Source organism: Esox lucius, chromosome 21 (genome assembly GCF_011004845.1).
Source record: "Esox lucius isolate fEsoLuc1 chromosome 21, fEsoLuc1.pri, whole genome shotgun sequence".
Taxonomy (NCBI): Eukaryota; Metazoa; Chordata; class Actinopteri; order Esociformes; family Esocidae; genus Esox; species Esox lucius.
In genome coordinates, this window is record NC_047589.1 from 5097612 (window position 1) to 5117055 (window position 19444).

At 41.6% G+C, this 19444-nt stretch overlaps 1 long non-coding RNA gene across 1 annotated transcript in view; it reads left to right on the plus strand.

The window, feature by feature from the left end:
• Positions 1-17718, plus strand: part of LOC117593630 — a 54147-nt gene extending 36429 nt beyond the window's left edge. Inside the window, exon 3 of the long non-coding RNA XR_004575080.1 lies at positions 17564-17718. This is a non-coding gene — a long non-coding RNA (uncharacterized LOC117593630). The remainder of the gene's footprint in view (positions 1-17563) is intronic.
• Positions 17719-19444: the final 1726 nt, after the last annotated feature.

Sequence of the window (19444 nt, forward strand, 5' to 3'; positions counted from 1 at the left end):
AGAGAAGCCCACTCTCTTCATGTCATTGACATTTTATTGCACCATACTATTACACTAACACATAATTTTAGGAAAGGCAGGGTAATTTGTCTTGAAAGGTGAATCCTAACACTAAGCCTCCCAGGCAACCCAATGTGGATTGGTTTAGGGTTAGAGTTAATATGTTAAATGTGGAATGGAGGTTAGGGTAAGGTTAAGGGTTAATCATAACCCAAACCTGAACACTTCATAAAAAAACAGTATGGTATTTTCCTTTATCTTGATATAACCATTAAATATGGTGAGCCTATCATTATAACAGAAAGAAACAGTATTCCTTACAGGCCACTCTCTTCATGTTGAAAACCTCAGAGATTAGGTAGATGTTTTTAATTGTCATCTGAACAGGTTTCAAAGTTTATCCGACTCAGCAATGATAACAATAACACTAAAATGGATGACATTTCTAAATATACAAAATCTTCATCGAGCTGCAGTTGAAATAGACCTTGTAGCAATTGTAGCAATTTACAACAGCCAGTGAAGATCCAACACTTCATCAGAAAAGGATGTCTGGTTCACCCCGTAGTCAAAAAGCAGCTCCTATTCAACATTTAGATCCTTTGTTGCCTAAACTTTTGGAAAAAAGCAGCGACACAACCATCTTCAGCTGAACACCATATCAAAAGCTTGTTATCAAAGCTTATTGCGCACACAATATGTACAGTGTTTGGCAATTGTCTCAATCATAAAATATGTAGCACTCACCTGGGTCCTCGGGCTTGGAGGGTTTTATAAAACACTGATGATTAATTTCAACAGTCAGATCCATGTTACAATTGGAACACATGTTAGCTGTGCACCTGTGTGCTTTATAGTTGGTAATACCAACATTGTAATGACGGCCGCAATCGACACAGTATTTCTTCTGGTCACACCTGCTAACCCAACGATCCACACTTTTCTGGTGCTTCAAGCGTTTATGCTGGCTATAACAAAAATCAGAATAATATAACCATTTACAGTCAGGGCACTGCTTTGTGTTACGGGGTTGGGTATGACAATCTTCATGAAGACAGACACTACAGCTATGCTTACAACCATGATCACCACGTGTGTTGAAACCGGTATAGCACCAGTCACAGACATAAGACACACCCAGAAAACCCTTCAGATTCATGATGCCATAGAAATGGTTATCATGTAAGTACATAAAGACGGTTCTAGGGTGGGTGTCCACACTGTTTTGAAACTTGGTAAAGTGACCATTCCGTGTTCGGTGAAAGACAACAATTTTACACCCTGTCATTTCTTCAAACCGAACAATATCTGTGAATGCCACACAATCATCTAAAGCTAAAACCAGCGTATGTAGCTCACGACTACTAACCAGGGCCTCAGGATATGTGTACTGTGGGTTCAACATACCCATCAAACAAACAGAAAACATGTAGAATCATTAATCACAGCCTGATATAAATGCCTTCTTTTTTAATTGATAATCACTGCCTGTTAAACATTTCTACCAATTTGAAGAAAACCCCTTTATAAATATTTTGATTACATGAAATAAAATATCTTTACCTGTCAGCGATTCACCATTGTTCATGCAAATGTATACACTACCTTCCGGGTGACTTTGTAACATTTTGCCATATAATGCAACTTAAAAGTGAATGCTGACTTAAAACAACAATTTTATTACAAAATTCCCCATTGCTCATACATACACACGTACCAAAATCTATGTTTTTATTTTTAACAATAATTTTTACCCCAACCGCTACACAATCAACCTAGACATATTGTGTGTTTGGCCCATGCCCTGACTGTGCCTTCAAAATAATGGCATTGCTCACACGATGTTTGTTTACAATAGTGCTGTGTTGGACTACAAACCGTGAGACACAGGATGACTTTTAACCTGGATATACTACAGTTTGTAATAGTGGTTATTAAGGGACCATTGCTACGGGGCAGATCTGATCTTAAGGCCCATCTCTTGTTAAAATGAAAAATGGGCTGAAACTCTCCAAATCGTAAGTCCTGACCCCTTCTTTATATCTTACACAAAAGATTGTTTCCCACACATAATTCTGTGCCTGTGTAAAAACACCATGCTACAGCCTCAATCTAAAACCCGCCAGTTGTATGACATCTGTTGCAACATTGGTCAAAACATAAACTGCCAGGGGGTTGTGATGGAAATTCCAATGTATCGACACTCGGAGTAAGGGACACAGAGACAAAATTATCTTTGTACATTATAACCGTTTATTAACTATTATGCACAGAGACTATTATGAGAGACACGTCAACCGCTTACACACACATAATCGTCTGAGGAGTCTCTAACTCCATACATGAACAATCCGTATTTATTACATAGAAAAAGGGGTGTGGTAAGTTGTTGCCCATCGGTCTCAAGTCAATCAAACACATGCCCTTTGTTCTATCACATGTCCTGGGCTTGACACAACCCTTAAGGGAAACTTAAAGCATCTAGACAACCTCCAGGTCGGCAGATGATTAACCCCACAACCCATTGTGACCAATCAAGAATGACCCCTAAGACATATACCAGATCCCTCTCTCCTACGTTCCTAAAGAACAGAAAGGACTGACACCCTTCTTTGTCTAGGCAGGAGGACATGGCCCAAATACCTAATAATCCTCTGATATTATACAGACATGTGTGTCACAATCAAAGTAAGGATTTACATACCAGCCAATAGAAAGACAGACATTTCTCAAATGTACCTTAGTTAAAAATTTCCATAACAGGGTTTATAGAATTGCTGGACCCTGTCACCCGTTTGTTGGTCACCAATCATCTCCCCGCTGACACAACACTTATAGCATGGGAATTTTACATTCTGGAACCCTAAGGCCCATTTGTTAAACATCAAACACAACGCACCTTTTATAACACTAGTCAGGGTTGCTCATCAGTCGTTGTGAAACATCAAGTCACCGGACATGCATACGTCATTCCAGAAGTCCCGCACTGCAAACCGGATGTCCCGCCCACCTGTCACATCAATCTGGAAGACCTGCCCTAAATCACCATTCTGACACATTATACCCCACATTTACTACTCACATCACTAGTGTGTATTCCAGATGCAATAACAGAGATTTAGCTTGGAAAAAGTTATATTTGTTTCTCAAAGTCTGATATGGTTTACCACAAACCACAAACAGGAATCCACAGATTTTGATGGGGTATTACTCAGCGAATTTGCTGTCATTTTCACTTCTCAAGCAACGCATTTGATTAATGTGTTTTGAGCAGTTAGCCCAGGTTATGAATTACTACTATCAAAGTTTACACTTTCCCAACAGTGTCTGGGTGTTTACACAGTGATACAGAGCCGTACAAAAACCTCCCTCAGTCAGACTGCACAGTGACTGAACTGTTACAGCTGGGACCTACTGCAGGTGTTGAGGGGGAAGAGACCGTGACATGGAACACTGGTCAACTTAGACTTACACAAAAAGGTCAAATTTAAATAAAATTTGAAAACATTATTCAGATTATATTTTCTCCATCATCATTATCATCATTGTAGTCATTACTACATAAAAATCTTGTCATTTTGCTGATGCCCTTATTCAGTTTTCACCATTGTACTCTCCCATGACAAAGAGAGTGGCCAAGCAGGCCTATGTCTTCTTCAGTGCACTTGGGTTTTGGGATTTGATCTTGAGACCAGAGATAAGAATGCCCTTTACTGGCCCTCCAAATCTACTTTCAGCAGCATCTCATCTTCCATCCAGGCAGGACACAAGCACTGAGAGAACGGGGACATTTAATGAAATAACTTGAACTATAACCAAAGGAAACATGAATGACAAAAGACTGAAAAATAAAGTATACACCAAACAAAGACAGACCAGACACACTGGGAATGGAGGAACTTACATAGGAACAGTGGTTATGGAAACAGGTGAGGGTGATTAACAACAGAACAGGTGTCTGTGATCCAAACCAGGGAGAGAGGGCATTGGATCTCACTGGCACGACAAGCCTGCTATGCAAGGATGTGACATCATGCTGGTCTGAAACACAAGACACATGTACAGTATATACACTGTCTAATATGAAGGATAATACACATGTATTGTAATTAATTACTTAGTGGCGTATCTGGTATGTCTCCATCCCTAAATCCACCACAGAGGTTAAAAGCAGTCCCTCACATCTGGACCTGTTGAGAGGATTTCAGAAGCTGAACATTCTCAACTGTTGGACTGGTGGCTGTGGGAGGGAAACTAAGATTTACATAGACATGGTTGGGTGGTTCTACATGTCCCAGAATAGAACAGTTCTGTCACCAGATGTTCACCCTGTTCCCAGGAGGTTGGAGGTAGAGAAAACTGAATAACTTCACTGTGATATGAGTAATAAAATACTTTTAGCTAAACACAGGTGTGATTATCACATTTTTGAGAGACCAAGATATTGACACATGTTTCTTATTGTTCAACTTTGAGTCTATTCAGTCATATCTTTTAGTGAAGAATATCAGAAACATTCAGAAATAGATTAATGCAAAGTGTACATGTCAACATGTGGCCAGATCTGCTGTAAAACTTAGATATTATATTATTTATTTGTCATTCAATATTTGGAGATAAAGTAAATTTGAATTAAATGAAAGACACAGCAACATATTTTCTACTAAGGGAAATCTTTATTTTTATCTATTCATCAATGCATGAATTGCGAACATTTTACTATCTTGTGTTTGTATGAACTATTCATTGATTGATAATGAGGTTGCAAGTAAGAACAAAAATAATAAGCTAAAACATTTAACACTTCTAATTAACCTCATCTGGCATTATTATTATTTAATTGTCATTCAATATTTGCAAATAAAACATACTTTAATTCAATGAAAGACAACAACTTATATTTCCTACAAAGCATACTCTTTATTTTCATCAATGCATAAAAGCAAATGTGTGTAATAATAGTACAAGCAGACCATATCATATCTATCAAATGTCCATCTACAGAGAGGATGGACACATGAACTCACGCAAAGCTCACTGTTAGTCTACATGAAAGTGATCAATAAGACCAAGAATAACCTCAAACTAGAATCAAAGCAAAGAACCAGCAGCCTCTCTTCACAGGGTTATGTGACAGACAGGTCCTAACCAGAACATTCATCCCTCCTCTGGGTCTTGATGACTGGAGTCTGGGAGCTCTTCTGGGCTTCACTCCTGGGCAGTGAGAGACAGGGTGCTGCTCCAGCTGTACAGACCATCCTTCTCCAGGACTCCGGAACTGGACTTCTGATTCTTGTTGTTCCCATCCACTTTCCAACTCAAGGTCCAGTCTGAGGGGAAGCTCTTGTTGGCCAGACACATCAGTGTGGCTGTTGTTGTACTGGACAGTTCCTCAGTAGAGGGGGGCAGGATGGTCAGGGTGGGAGCAGTGTTACCTGGAACAAACAGAACACATCAACTGCATCAAGTAAAGGTTAAAATATGTATTATACACATTAATTCAAGATAATAATTGGTGAAAGGTAAGAGCATATGTCATAAAATGGTTACTATACAAAGCAGATTTATTAAACATGCAAGTATACAATTATTTATTTTACTCCCTAACTATTGAGTAACATACAAAACCTGCTCATTGGACAAGCTGAATTTCTTTAGACTGAGGTTAAAATAATGATATCAACTATAGTATTAACTCTTGTCAAAAACCTCATCATTTTCTAAATTTGCAATTCATTCTTTATATTTTGCCTTCCCTAACACTGACCATAAAACAATCTTCTGTACAGTGTGTTTATTCATACAAGTAATTAACATTTAAGCAGATAGCCTATTATCTTTAAAATAATGCAGGTACATTTTAATCAAATTAAGTAGATTGAATAACATTCATATTTAAATGTGTCTCATTTTAATAAAGAATTGTAAATCATCTAGATAAATGACACATTTTTAAATCCTCAATATCATGGCCAAATTTACACAGAGGACTGACAACACTACCAGAAGAATCATACCAACATACATTTAGAGAAGTAGCTGATTCATTTGAGGAACCTATAATAGAGGCCAGTCTAGGGTGACCAGTTATATTTGATCAACAGAATACAAATCTAATTGTAAGTCATACAATTTAACATATTTTACTGACCTTAATAGAATATGACCTGTTTGAAGTTATAAAATGTAAAGACATTCTAATAATGGGATCCTACTCACACTGAAATTGATTAGAAATTCATTTGCATAATGCATCTACCAAGAGGCTCTTATAGTGTTTATAACCCTGTGAGTTTAACACTTTATGACTGAGAGCTGTCCTTTATGACAACTGAACCCACAACAACCAAGATGGCTTCATAGCCATCTTCATCTGGACACTTGCTTTCTGCTTTCAAGTTTTCAAAGTAGTTACTTCTACACAAAGTAATTTATATAGTAGCATTCATGTTTTTATTCATGATTTTAAATGTCTTTCATGTGACTGTGTTCATTCTATTTTCAGAATCTAAATGTCAGTATATTCAGACTCCTGCAGACACAGAGACAGAATTCTGGGCCTTGGATGACATATACAGTCACATCTCAAATAATTAGAATATTGTGGAAAAGTTCATTGTTTTCCTTGATTCAAATCAAAAAGTGACACCTTCATATATTCTAGATTCATTACACATCAAGTGAAACATTTGAATCCTTTTTGTTTTAATCTCGATTATTAAAACGTACAGCTAATGGAAATCAAAATTCCAGTATCTCAAAATATTTGAATAAACAACTTACAATGCAGAAATGCCAACCAGAGAAGAGCTCTTGGATTTAACTACCCCAGATCTGGGGTACTTAGAACCCTAGAACGGTTCCCCGTCATACATGCTGCGGTAGTTGCTGATCTCCCGTTTCCGGCAGAGTACAACATCTCTGGTCTAGGTCTTACTACCTTTTATGGGCATGCAGAGTTTTATGTATGAGGGGCCGTCAGGGACATTATTCAAAATTACCTCTCACAAACACATGAAACACTCTCACATAAACAACTGGAAGATTATTCGATCGCACACACTACTGAAACGCTCTCACACATACAAGTTAAACACTCTTATATACACTACTGAAATGCTCTCATACATACAAGTGAAACGCTCTTATATACACTACTGAAAAGCTCTCATACATACAAGTGAAACGCTCTTATATACACTGCGGAAAAGCTCTCATACACACAAGTGAAACGCTCTTATATACACTACGGAAAAGCTCTCATACATACAAGTAAAACGCTCTTATATACACTACTGAAAAGCTCTCATACATACAAGTGAAACACTCTTAAGACCAATACAAATTTTTTTTTTAGAAATGTTGGCCAACTGAAAAGTATGAACATGAAAAGTATGAGCATGTACAGCACTCAATACTTAGTTGGGGCTCCTTTTGCCTGCATTACTGCTGCAATGCGGCATGGCATGGAGTCGATCAGTCTGTGGCACTGCTCAGGTGTTATGAGAGCCCAGGTTGCTCTGATAGTGGCCTTCAGTTCTTCTGCATTGTTGAGTCTGGCGTATCACATCTTCCTCTTCACAATACCCCATAGATTTTCTATAGGGTTAAGGTCAGGCGAGTTTGCTGGCCTATTAAGAACAGGGATACCATGGTCCTTAAACCAAGTACTGGTAGCTTTGGCACTGTGTGTAGGTGCCAAGTCCTGTTGGAAAATGAAATCTGCATCTCCATAAAGTTGGTCAGCAGCAGGAAGCATGAAGTGCTCTAAAACTTCCTGGTAGATGGCTGTGTTGACCTTGGACCTCAGAAAACACAGTGGACCAACACCAGCAGATGACATGGCACCCCAAACCATCACTGACTGTGGAAACTTTACACTGGACTTCAAGCAACGTGGATTCTGTGCCTCTCCTCTCTTCCTCCAGACTCTGGGACCTTGATTTCCAAAGGAAATGCAAAATGTACTTTCATCAGAGAACATAACTCAGCAGCAGTTCAGTCCTTTTTGTCTTTAGCCCAGGCGAGATGCTTCTGACGCTGTGTCTTGTTCAAGAGTGGCTTGACACAAGGAATGCGACAGCTGAAACTACTACAGTCTTGCATACGTCTGTGCGTGGTGGTTCTTGAAGCACTGACTCCAGCTCCAGTGGACTGCCACTCTATGTGAATCTCCCCCACATTTTTGAATGGGTTTTGTTTCACAATCCTCTCCAGGGTGCAATTATCCCTATTGCTTGTACAATTTTTTCTACCACATCTTTTCCTTCCCTTCGCCTCTCTATTAATGTGCTTGGACACAGAGCTCTGTGAACAGCCAGCCTCTTTAGCAATGACCTTTTGTGTCTTGCCCTCAAGGTGTCAATGGTCGTCTTTTGGACAGCTGTCAAGTCAGCAGTCTTCCCATGATTGTGTTGCCTACAGAACTAGACTGAGAGACCATTTAAAGGCCTTTGCAGGTGTTTTGAGTTAATTAGCTGATTAGAGTGTGGCACCAGGTGTCTTCAATATTGAACCTTTTCACAATATTCAAATTTTCTGAGATACTGAATTTGGGGATTTCATTAGTTGTCAGCTATAATCATCAAAATGTAAAGAAATAAACACTTGAAATATATCAGTCTGTGTGGAATGAATGTATACATTATATATACGTTTATAAACTTTTTGAATGGAATTACTGAAATAAATCAACTGTTTGATAATATTCTAATTATATGACCAGCACCTGTATAATATATTAACTATAATGTGTGAAGGGATTTCACTATAGTGATTTCACAGCGCGATCCACGTTGTTCGCAACACTAATGACTGCCCAACAGCCTGCAAGCAGCCTAACTGAGGTAGCAGCGTTGCTTCACATTGTGCTGGCGTCAGTGGAGACCATCAGAACCTTGTCAAATGCCACAACAGTCGGGCAGCAACTGACCATTGCAACTTCAAGCCGCGACACACTGGACAGTCACATAGCGTCGCTTTTCAGTAGTGTATATAAGAGCGTTTCACTTGTGTGTATGAGAGCTTTTCAGTAGTGTATATAAGAGTGTTTTCCTTGTATGTATGTATCTATAAAACAGGACAATCTAATTGGCTACTAGACTTGTCAATCCAACCCAAATCTAACTGAGCATGAGCTTCAATGCTAACGGAACGCTTGACAAAAATACCACATCCATCCCGTAAATACGCATCCAGACTCTGGACAATCGATATGTTTTATCAGTCATACATGATTGGATATCACTGCCAATAGGCTGGTTAAGGTTCTAAGAACCTAACAATTCATCTGGAAGCTTTATCTCAAGCACAGACCAAACCAGAGCTTACCTTGTAAGAGGAAAGTGTTCCATTTTCCAATAAAGATGTCGCGTTTGACCACTTTGTATTGGTGGAACTGGATTTTAGGCTGTTTTATAGATACTTCTGCAGAGTCCAAACATTTATGTAACAGATAGAATTTATAGGTTTAAGTATACAATTGCAATAGAATTATCAAAGATAGCAGTTCTACAGGAATTTGAGCTGAGACGCATACAGAGAAGCTGAGCAAAAAGCATGAAAGAACATTTACAACAGCTTACTTTGGTTTAAAGTTGTGTGGGTTGGATAGCTAACCTAATGAAAGACCAAATGACTGGTCCTGACAAATAGTCCCCCAATCCACTAGGGACACATTCCCATCTGTTTTTCCTGGATCCATAGGGTAGGGTAATTATGGCATGACCTATTGGTCCTGTATTTCAGAGCCTAGATAAACCTCTATAACACATTAACATTCCACACAAAGGGTGAATGCTAAAACAGAAATTGAGTACCTATAAGTTCATTGCTATACTATACTTAAAGAAGGAGTAAACATAGAATTAATATGTGTTAGATATTTACTATTAATATTAGTGGTCTCCATGGATAGATCCAATGTGTGACCCTTTATCGATGTCATGGTGCGGTGAGCAGCAGCGCCACCGTGCCATATTTTCACAAGTTCCCATATTCTCACGAACACATCCCGGACTGTCACATGTTTTCATTCCTTCACACCAGGTCCCAATTTGAATCGTTTGTATGTGTATATATGTTTCCCCTCTGCTCCCCACATTGTGGCTCATTGTGCTTGTCATGTTTGGATGTTGTGTGTGTTGCCGTTTAGTGTAAGTACTTGTATCATTTCTTATAGTCGTTTTTGCTGCTTTAGTCAGCCCTTTGCTTTTGTGTGTTTTGTGTTCCGTGTTTGTTTATTTCTTATAAATTAAAGACTACACCGACTACACCTGCCTGCACCTGGTTCCTTACTCTTGCAACACTGCACTACACCACCTGTTGTGACAGAATGAGCCACCTAAACTGGAACCAGCAGGCTATGATGGAGGAGGACCACCTGTGGAATCGCCGCCTCCTCTCATGCATGCTCGGCACGTTCCTCTACCGAGACATGGAGCGGGAAGCTCCCTGTACCGTGGGGCGTGTCGAGCGTGTACTCGTGGAGGCGTGCAGACAACGGGCCATCACCAGCACGAAGGAGCTGCTGGCCCGGTACCCATTCCGTCTGCGGAGGGACATCTTCCCTTCGTCTGGGAAAGCACAGAAGAGGGCGAGGTGCCCAACGCTCGGCCCGAGGTTCCCCCAGGAAAATTTTAGGGGGGGGCTGAGTGGGTGCCCGAGGGAAGTCCCAACGGCGCCCCCTCTATGTCCGGTGCCTCCTCGACCCCGTGCAGGCTGGCCAGGCTGTAGGCTGGCAATTAGGCGTACACCGCATCCTGCTCCGCGGCCTTCCGCTGCCCCTGTCCCTGCGCCACGGCGCCGATTGCCCCCTGCTGCATTGGAGCAGCAGCCAGCGCCTCCTTCCTGCCAGCGGCAGCAGCCTGCACCGCCTGAGCTTGCCGAGGAGGAGTGGCCTGCACCGCCTGAGCTTGCCGAGGAGGAGTGGCCTGCACCGCCTGAGCTTGCCGAGGAGGAGTGGCCTGCACCGCCTGAGCTTGCCGAGGAGGAGTGGCCTGCACCGCCTGAGCTTGCCGAGGAGGAGTGGCCTGCACCGCCTGAGCTTGCCGAGGAGGAGTGGCCTGCACCGCCTGAGCTTGCCGAGGAGGAGTGGCCTGCACCGCCTGAGCTTGCCGAGGAGGAGTGGCCTGCACCGCCTGAGCTTGCCGAGGAGGAGTGGCCTGCACCGCCTGAGCTTGCCGAGGAGGAGTGGCCTGCACCGCCTGAGCTTGCCGAGGAGGAGTGGCCTGCACCGCCTGAGCTTGCCGAGGAGGAGTGGCCTGCACCGCCTGAGCTTGCCGAGGAGGAGTGGCCTGCACCGCCTGAGCTTGCCGAGGTTTGGCCACCACCGCCCTCTCCTGTCCCGGCCGCCCCGGCCCCTCCTTCGGCTCTCCCGGCTACCGACCCACCGTCGGCTCTCCCGGCTTCCGACCCACCGTCGGCTCTCCCGGCTACCGACCCACCGTCGGCTCTCCCGGCTACCGACCCTCCTTCGGCTCTCCCGGCTACCGACCCTCCTTCGGCTCTCCCGGCTACCGACCCTCCTTCGGCTCTCCCGGCTACCGACCCTCCTTCGGCTCTCCCGGCTACCGACCCTCCTTCGGCTCTCCCGGCTACCGACCCTCCGTCGGCTCTCCCGGCCTCTGACCCTCCGCCGGCTACCGACCCTCCGTCGGCTCTCCCGGCCTCTGACCCTCCGCCGGCTACCGACCCTCCGTCGGCTCTCCCGGCCTCTGACCCTCCGCCGGCTTCCGACCCTCCGTCGGCTCTCCCGGCCTCTGAACCTCCGCCGGCTACCGACCCTCCGTCGGCTCTCCCGGCCTCTGACGCTCTCCCGGCTCCTGACCCTCCGCCGGCTCCTGATCTTCGGCCGGTTCTGCCTCCCTGGCCTGTCCCGACGGCTCCGCCACCCTGGTTAGTCTCGGCTGTTCCGCCCCCTCGGCGGGTTTGAGCCGATGGGGGTACTGTGCTGCCCCGCCCCCCCTCCCTTGGGCTGGGGTTCATCTTTGGGGGGGGGGTACTGTCATGGTGCGGTGAGCAGCAGCGCCACCGTGCCATATTTTCACAAGTTCCCATATTCTCACGAACACATCCCGGACTGTCACATGTTTTCAATCCTTCACACCAGGTCCCAATTTGAATCGTTTGTATGTGTATATATGTTTCCCCTCTGCTCCCCACATTGTGGATCATTGTGCTTGTCATGTTTGGATGTTGTGTGTGTTGCCGTGTAGTGTAAGTACTTGTATCATTTCTTATAGTCGTTTTTGCTGCTTTAGTCAGCCCTTTGCTTTTGTGTTTTGTGTTCGGTGTTTGTTTATTTCTTATAAATTAAAGACTACACCGACTACACCTGCCTGCACCTGGTTCCTTGCTCTTGCAACACTGCACTACACCACCTGTTGTGACAATCCATCTGGGATGGTTTTAGCAATTTAGTTTTCTGTAATATCCTAGGATCAAACATGGTGGCCACGGATCTCTGATCAGTGTAATAAAATATGAAATACTGACTGTACCTGAAATAATAATATAAGAAACTATCCTGATAACAATAATAATATATGTGTCATTCACATTTGCTTTGATTTGCAATAATCAGAAAAGTTAACATAGCCTACTGAACTTGCAATTTTGTTTCAACTGGCTATATTCCATGGTCACAGGCAGACTATTTTAATGGAGAAATGTGATCAGATATATTAATGTTACAAGACTAGATGGTTAGGACCGGAATTGGAAAGATATTTCTCACTATTGCAGTGGATAGTATTTACCAGGGCTCAATGTTAATAAACATAGCAGTGGATAGTATTTACCAGAGCTCAATGTTTATAAACATAGCAGTGGATAGTATTGACCAGGGATTAATGTAAATAAACATAGCAGTGGATAGTATTTACCAGGGATTAATGTTAATAAACATAGCAGTGGATAGTATTTACCAGGGCTTAATGTAAATAAACATAGCAGTGGATAGTATTTACCAGGGCTTAATGTTAATAAACATAGCAGTGGATAGTATTTACCAGGGTTAAATGTTAATAAACCTAGCAGTGGATAGTATTTACCAGGGCTTAATGTTAATGAACAATGGGTTCCTATGTACAAGATGAAGAATATCCCTTGACTCTGATAGACACTGTATGTAAGTGTCCTTTTGTGTTTGGCTCAGGATTTCTTACCATCTCATGTTCTGTCACCTCTATGAAGTAGAGTCTGGGATCACATCCTCTATATGGATTATGTGACCAAATCAGGTTTGACTACAAACTCCTCTCAGAGGTTTATAAAAGCAAGTCTACCTCACTATCTCTTCCTGTTAATGGTGTCGGTGAAAGTACCCCTTCTCTCACTCTGTGTCTGTCTTTCTTTCTCTTTACCTTCTATTTGGTTCAAGGTCATCAGGCCATGCATCTTGTGTCATGCTTAGATTAATGCTTAGTTTGTCAAGTACTGTATTGGAATGTGAGCAGTATTGCCTTGTTTAATGTTATAATCAAATGTTGAAAATAGATTACTTTACAGATGTCCATGTCCTATGACATCATTTCCGTGTAAGACTAATGTGATTGATCTGCTTGGTGTATATTTACTGAATAATGGTGAATGGACAAAAAAAACGGAATCTTATTTGCATAGTGATGATGCTCTGTATAGACAGCACATGATTCAGTGATCTGGGAGTGTTTATAACCCTGTGAGTTTAACACTTCATGACTGAGAGCTGTCCTTCATGTCAACTGAACCCACAACAACCATGACTTTTATATCCATCTTCATCTGGACACTTGTCCTCTTTTTCAAAGGTAAGATTTATTAAATGTAATTTTGAAAAATAATTTAATCTACAGAAAGGAATGATATATGGCAATGCTATTATGTATATTACTTACAATGTGTTACTGTGTTTTATTCCATTAATATGGGTGTCCTTATTTTACAGAATCCAGAGGTCAGTACATTGTGACTCAGTCACCTGCAGTTCAATCTGTTACAACAGGAAATTCAGTTACTATAAACTGTAAAGTCAGCAGTAATGTGCATGGCAACAATTATCTACACTGGTACCAACAGAAACCTGGAGGAGCTCCTAAACTCCTAATTTACTTGGCTAACACACTTCAGTCTGGGATTCCATCTAGATTCAGTGGCAGTGGATCTGGGAGTGATTTCACTCTGACCATCAGTGCAGTCCAGGGTGAAGATGCAGGAGATTACTACTGTCAGAGTGTACATTGCCCTAGTAACTGTGTGTTCACACAGTGATACAGAGCCGTACAAAAACCTCCCTCAGTCAGACTGCACAGTGACTGAACTGTTACAGCTGGGACCTACTGCAGGTGTTGAGGGGGCAGAGACAGTGACATGGAACACTGGTCAGTAGAGGTCAACTTTGAATAAGATTAGAAAGCATTATTCATATCACGTTCTCCATCATTATAATCACACATGATGATTGTGACTTGTTACATGGTGTAGAATTGCACCCATGAAGTTATTTCATGTTTTGAAACACACTAGAGTTGGAAAATAATGCCACTTGCAACACCAGTGTTGGAGGGGTTCATTCCCACAAGTAGATACACTCAGGCTGACAGTCGTAATAAGTGTTGCAGTTTGTGGATAAGATTGTCTGCTACATAACTTAGAATGCTGAGGTGATGATACATCCTCTGAAACTATCTGACCTGTCACCTGTCCAGAATCTCCAAAACAATGACCTTCAGCACCATATTCATCTAGATATTTTACCTCATAATTATCTTCATTTTAACAATCATCACTATCATGGTTTGTTAAATTACACATGATCGGAAAGTGAAAATGTGTTGTTCTATAAATTAATGGTCTTGAGTCTGAAGTTCTATAGAGGTCTTTAATTATTTTTGTGCATGGGAAAAAGAAATGATAACAGCCAAACAGGATGGGTGAAACTCAAGTTGTTCAAAGTATCTAGATATAACAAGCTGGTTTTATGGGCCCATAGTAGTTGGCTACTCCCCCTTAAGTATACAGTCATCCCTATAAATGGAAAAACCATCCATAATCTGCTCAGTCTTTTCTCCCTACTTCCACATATCCATATATTGTTTCTGATTATCCAACATTTGATTAACTCACTTCATAAACAGGTTACTGAACATGAATCAAACCTGATGCTGGGCTGAAACATGAGAAACATGCTTTGTACATACACTATCTACAAGAAATATAATACCCATTTTAGTGGCATAACTGGTATGTTTCCCTCCTTAAAACCACCATGGATGTTAAAACGAGGCACTCACATCTAGACCAGTCCAGGTTATATCAAACAGTGTTCAGCATCTAGTCTGGCAGCCGTGGGAGTAAAACTGAGATTTCCATAGACAGGGCTGGTTGGTATGGTAACTAAATGTTCACCTTGTTCCAAGGACGTTGAGAAGACTGTGATTGTCTTGAAGTTGTGGTACTAGAAATATTATGTGTGAACATTTAAGAAAAGGGCTAAAATCAGGTATGATCACACTTGTGAGTCTGTGATGAAATGTTTAATTGTCATGCCATGTCAGTGGATCCAATGTCTTCCTGATCTCATTAATTCACATTAAATGGTTGTTATTTTAATTGTTGTGTGTCCAACTCAGTCCAGTATGTGTGTTCATACAACTAATACAAAGTTTTAGACATTAGAAGATCTTATTATCATTAAAATAAAAGTACATTCCTGTCAAAATAAACACACTGAATAACATTCATATTCAAATGTGTCATGTTATTAAGGAGCCCATGTCTATTTTTTAAATGAACAGAACATAATCCGAGGCCATGGTCCTCAGTCGGAAAAGGGTGGCTTGCCCACAGGTTGGTGGAGAGTTCTTGCCTCAAGTGGAGGAGTTTAAGTATCTAGGGGTCTTGTTCACGAGTGAGGGAAGGATGGAACGGGAGATTGACAGACGGATCCGTGCAGCTTCTGCAGTAATGCGGTCGATGTATCGGTCTGTCGTGGTGAAGAAAGAGCTGAGCCGCAAGGCAAAGCTCTCGATTTAACGATCAGTCTACGTTCCTACTCTCAACTATGGTCATTAGCTTTGGGTCATGACCGAAAGGACAAGATCCTGGATACAGGCGGCCGAAATTAGCTTTCTCCGCATGGTGGCTGGGCGATCCCTTAGAGATAGGGTGAGAAGCTCGGTCACCCAGGAGGAGCTCAGAGTAGAGCCGCTGCTCCAGAGTAGAGCCGCTGCTCCGGATGCCTCCGGAACGCCTTCCTGGGAAGGTTTTCCGGTTCCGTCCCACCGGGAGGAGACCCCGGGGAAGACCTAGGACACGCTGGAGGGACTATGTCTCCCGGCTGGCCTGGGAATGCCTCGGTGTCCCCCCCGAAGAGCTGGAGGAAGTGTCTAGGGAGAGGGATGTCTGGGCATTGTTATGGAAATTTTGAACTAAGGTGCATTTGAGAAACGTCTGTCTTTCTATTGGCTGATATGTAAATCTGTATTTTGATTGTGACACACGTCTGTATAATATCAGAGGATTATTACGTATTTGGGCCATGTCCTCCTGCCTAGAAGAAGGATGTATTCTTTGTCGTCCTATACATGTATGAATGAATTACTAGTTAAAGATGCAGAGAGGGTTCTGGTGTTTGAATAGGAGACATCCTTGACCGGCACGGATGGTTTAAAGGGGTGCTCGTAAATCTGAATAACCCTTTAGTGTCTCTGTTGACTATCCAGACATTGTGTCTCCTCAGGAATTGAGAAGGATAAGGTGGGGGGACAGCCCGCCCTTTGGGTAAACTCTTAAGTGACAAGACAGATGGCAGCATCTTACCACACCCCTTTTTCTATGTAATAAATACGGATTGTGCATTTTTGAGTCAGAGACTCCTCGAATGATTATGTTTGTAAGCGTTGGACGCGTCTTTCTTATTTGCAAATAATAAATAAACTGTTAATTTGTGCCAAGAGTATTTCGTCTCTGTACTTCCTTCTTAAAGAGTTCTGATCGATAAAATTGCCATCACAGCATCCCTGCTTAGACTGCTGCCCCCGCGACCCGGCCCCGGATAAGCGGAAGAAGATGGATGGATATAATGTCATTCGTACTCATATTCACACCCAGTGTTTGATTCTGTCCATTTTTGATCCATAAACAAAATAAATGCAACCGGTTGTAAGAGGGGAACTATCTTTATTCAGCATGCGTCCAAGATGTTGATCTTCCATTGTTCTTATATGTTCTTCAGTAATTGTGAAGTTAACACAGTCTTTTATGCCTGGACACATATGAGGCGGTCAGTGATCATAGCCAACCATTACACAGTCCATTATCCTCCAATAAGAAAGGTTTATCCTACAAAATAGCTTTGTACGGAATGTTAACACTTCATGACAGAGAGCTGTCCTTCATGACAACTAAACACATAACAATCATTGACTATTATAACCATCTTCATCTGGACACTTGCTCTCTAATTCATGGGTAATTTTTTTTGAATGTATTGTTGAAAAGTAATTTAATCTACACAAAGGAATAATGTTAAGAGTTATTATGTATATATGGGATATATTGTTACTGTAGTTCATTTTTTCAGGTCACTGTGACTCAGACTCCTGCAGTTGAATCTGTTCTCCCAGGACAGACAGTCTCTCTGAAATGTAGAACCAGCAGTAATGTGGATGGTAATTGTACCAATGGACAGTCATGGGGCCATCAGTGTCTATCCTGGTACCAACAGAAACTAGGACAAAACCCCAAACTCATGATCCATTCAGCAAACACACTCCATTCTGGGACCCCATCTAGATTCAGTGGGAGTGGGCCTGGGAGATCACATTTTCTCCATCATCATTATCATCATTTAGTCATTATTATTAATATTATATTAAAAATATTGTAATTCTTAGTTATTTTAATCAATTAAATATATAACAGTAAGTTGCTAGCTGGGGATGATGTGGTCATAAGAGGGCCAGATTGGACATATAGCCATGGCACCAGGATTTACACCCCTACTCTTAGGATAAATGCTGCAAAATCTTTAGAGCCAAGACACCATTTTACTCTCCCATGAAAAAGTAAGCGCCCATACAAGCCAATATCTTCTTCAGTGCTTTTGTGTTTTGATCTTCATAGCAGATAGAAGACTACCCTTTTACTAGCCCTCCAACTCTCCATTCAGCAGCATCTAATCTTCCATCCAGGGACCAACCAGGACCGACTCTGTTTAGCTTCAAATACAAACTCAGTGGGATGCAGGTTCCTATGTTGTTGTCATCATCATCATGGTTGTGACGTGATACATTTGTCATGTTCTGAAAGTGCATCTACAAAGTTAATGAAAGTATTGAAACACACATTATCAGACTACATGAGTGAAGGTCATCATCTAGCATTTAATGAACTGTCATGAACAGGTTTCTTGTCACAGTTGATGAGGCAGGACACAAGCGCAGAGACAACAGGGACATTTAATATAATAATTTGAACTATAATCAAAGGAAACAAGAATAAAAGACTGAAAAAGAAAGTGTACACCAAACAAAGACAGACCAGACACACTGGGAATGGAGGAACTTACATAGGAACAGTGATTATGGAAACAGGTGAGGGTGATTAACAACAGAACAGGTGTCTGTGATCCAAACCAGGGAGAGAGGGCATTGGATCTCACTGGCACGACAAGCCTGCTATGCCAGGATGTGACATTATGCTGGTCTGAACCACAGGACACATGTACTGTATATACACTGTCCACTATGAAGGATAATACACATGTTATCTGTAATTAATTACTTAGTGGCATATCTGGTATGTCTCCATCCCTAAATCCACCACAGAGTTTAAAAGCAGTCCCTCACATCTGGACCCATTGAGGGGATTTCAGAATTTGAACATTCTCAACTGTTGGACTGGTGGCTGTGGGAGTGAAACTAAGATTTACATAGACAGGGTTGGGTGGTTCTACATGTCCCAGAATAGAGCAGCACTGTCACCAGATGTTCACCCTGTTCCCAGGAGGTTGGAGGTAGAGAAAACTGTCACTATCTTTAAGTTGTGATATGAGTTATAAAATACATATAGCTAAATGCAGGTGTGATTATCACACTTTTGAGAGACCAAGGTATTGATTAATTGTTCTTATTCTACTTTAAGTCTATTCAGTCATGTCCTTTATTCAAGAATATCAAAAACATTCAGAAATAGATTAATGCAAAGAGTACATGTCAACATGTGGCCAGACATTTGCTGTTAATATGTGAAAATGTTTGTATCTTCCAGGTAAGGACATAAACAATAAGCTAAGACATATGAACTTGGATTTATTATTATTTATTTGTCATTCAATATTTGGAGATAAAGTAAATTTGAATTCAATGAAACAACATACATTTTCTACTAAGGGAAATCTTTATTTTTATCTATTCATCAATGCATAAATTGTGACCATTTAATATATATTGTGTTAGTATGA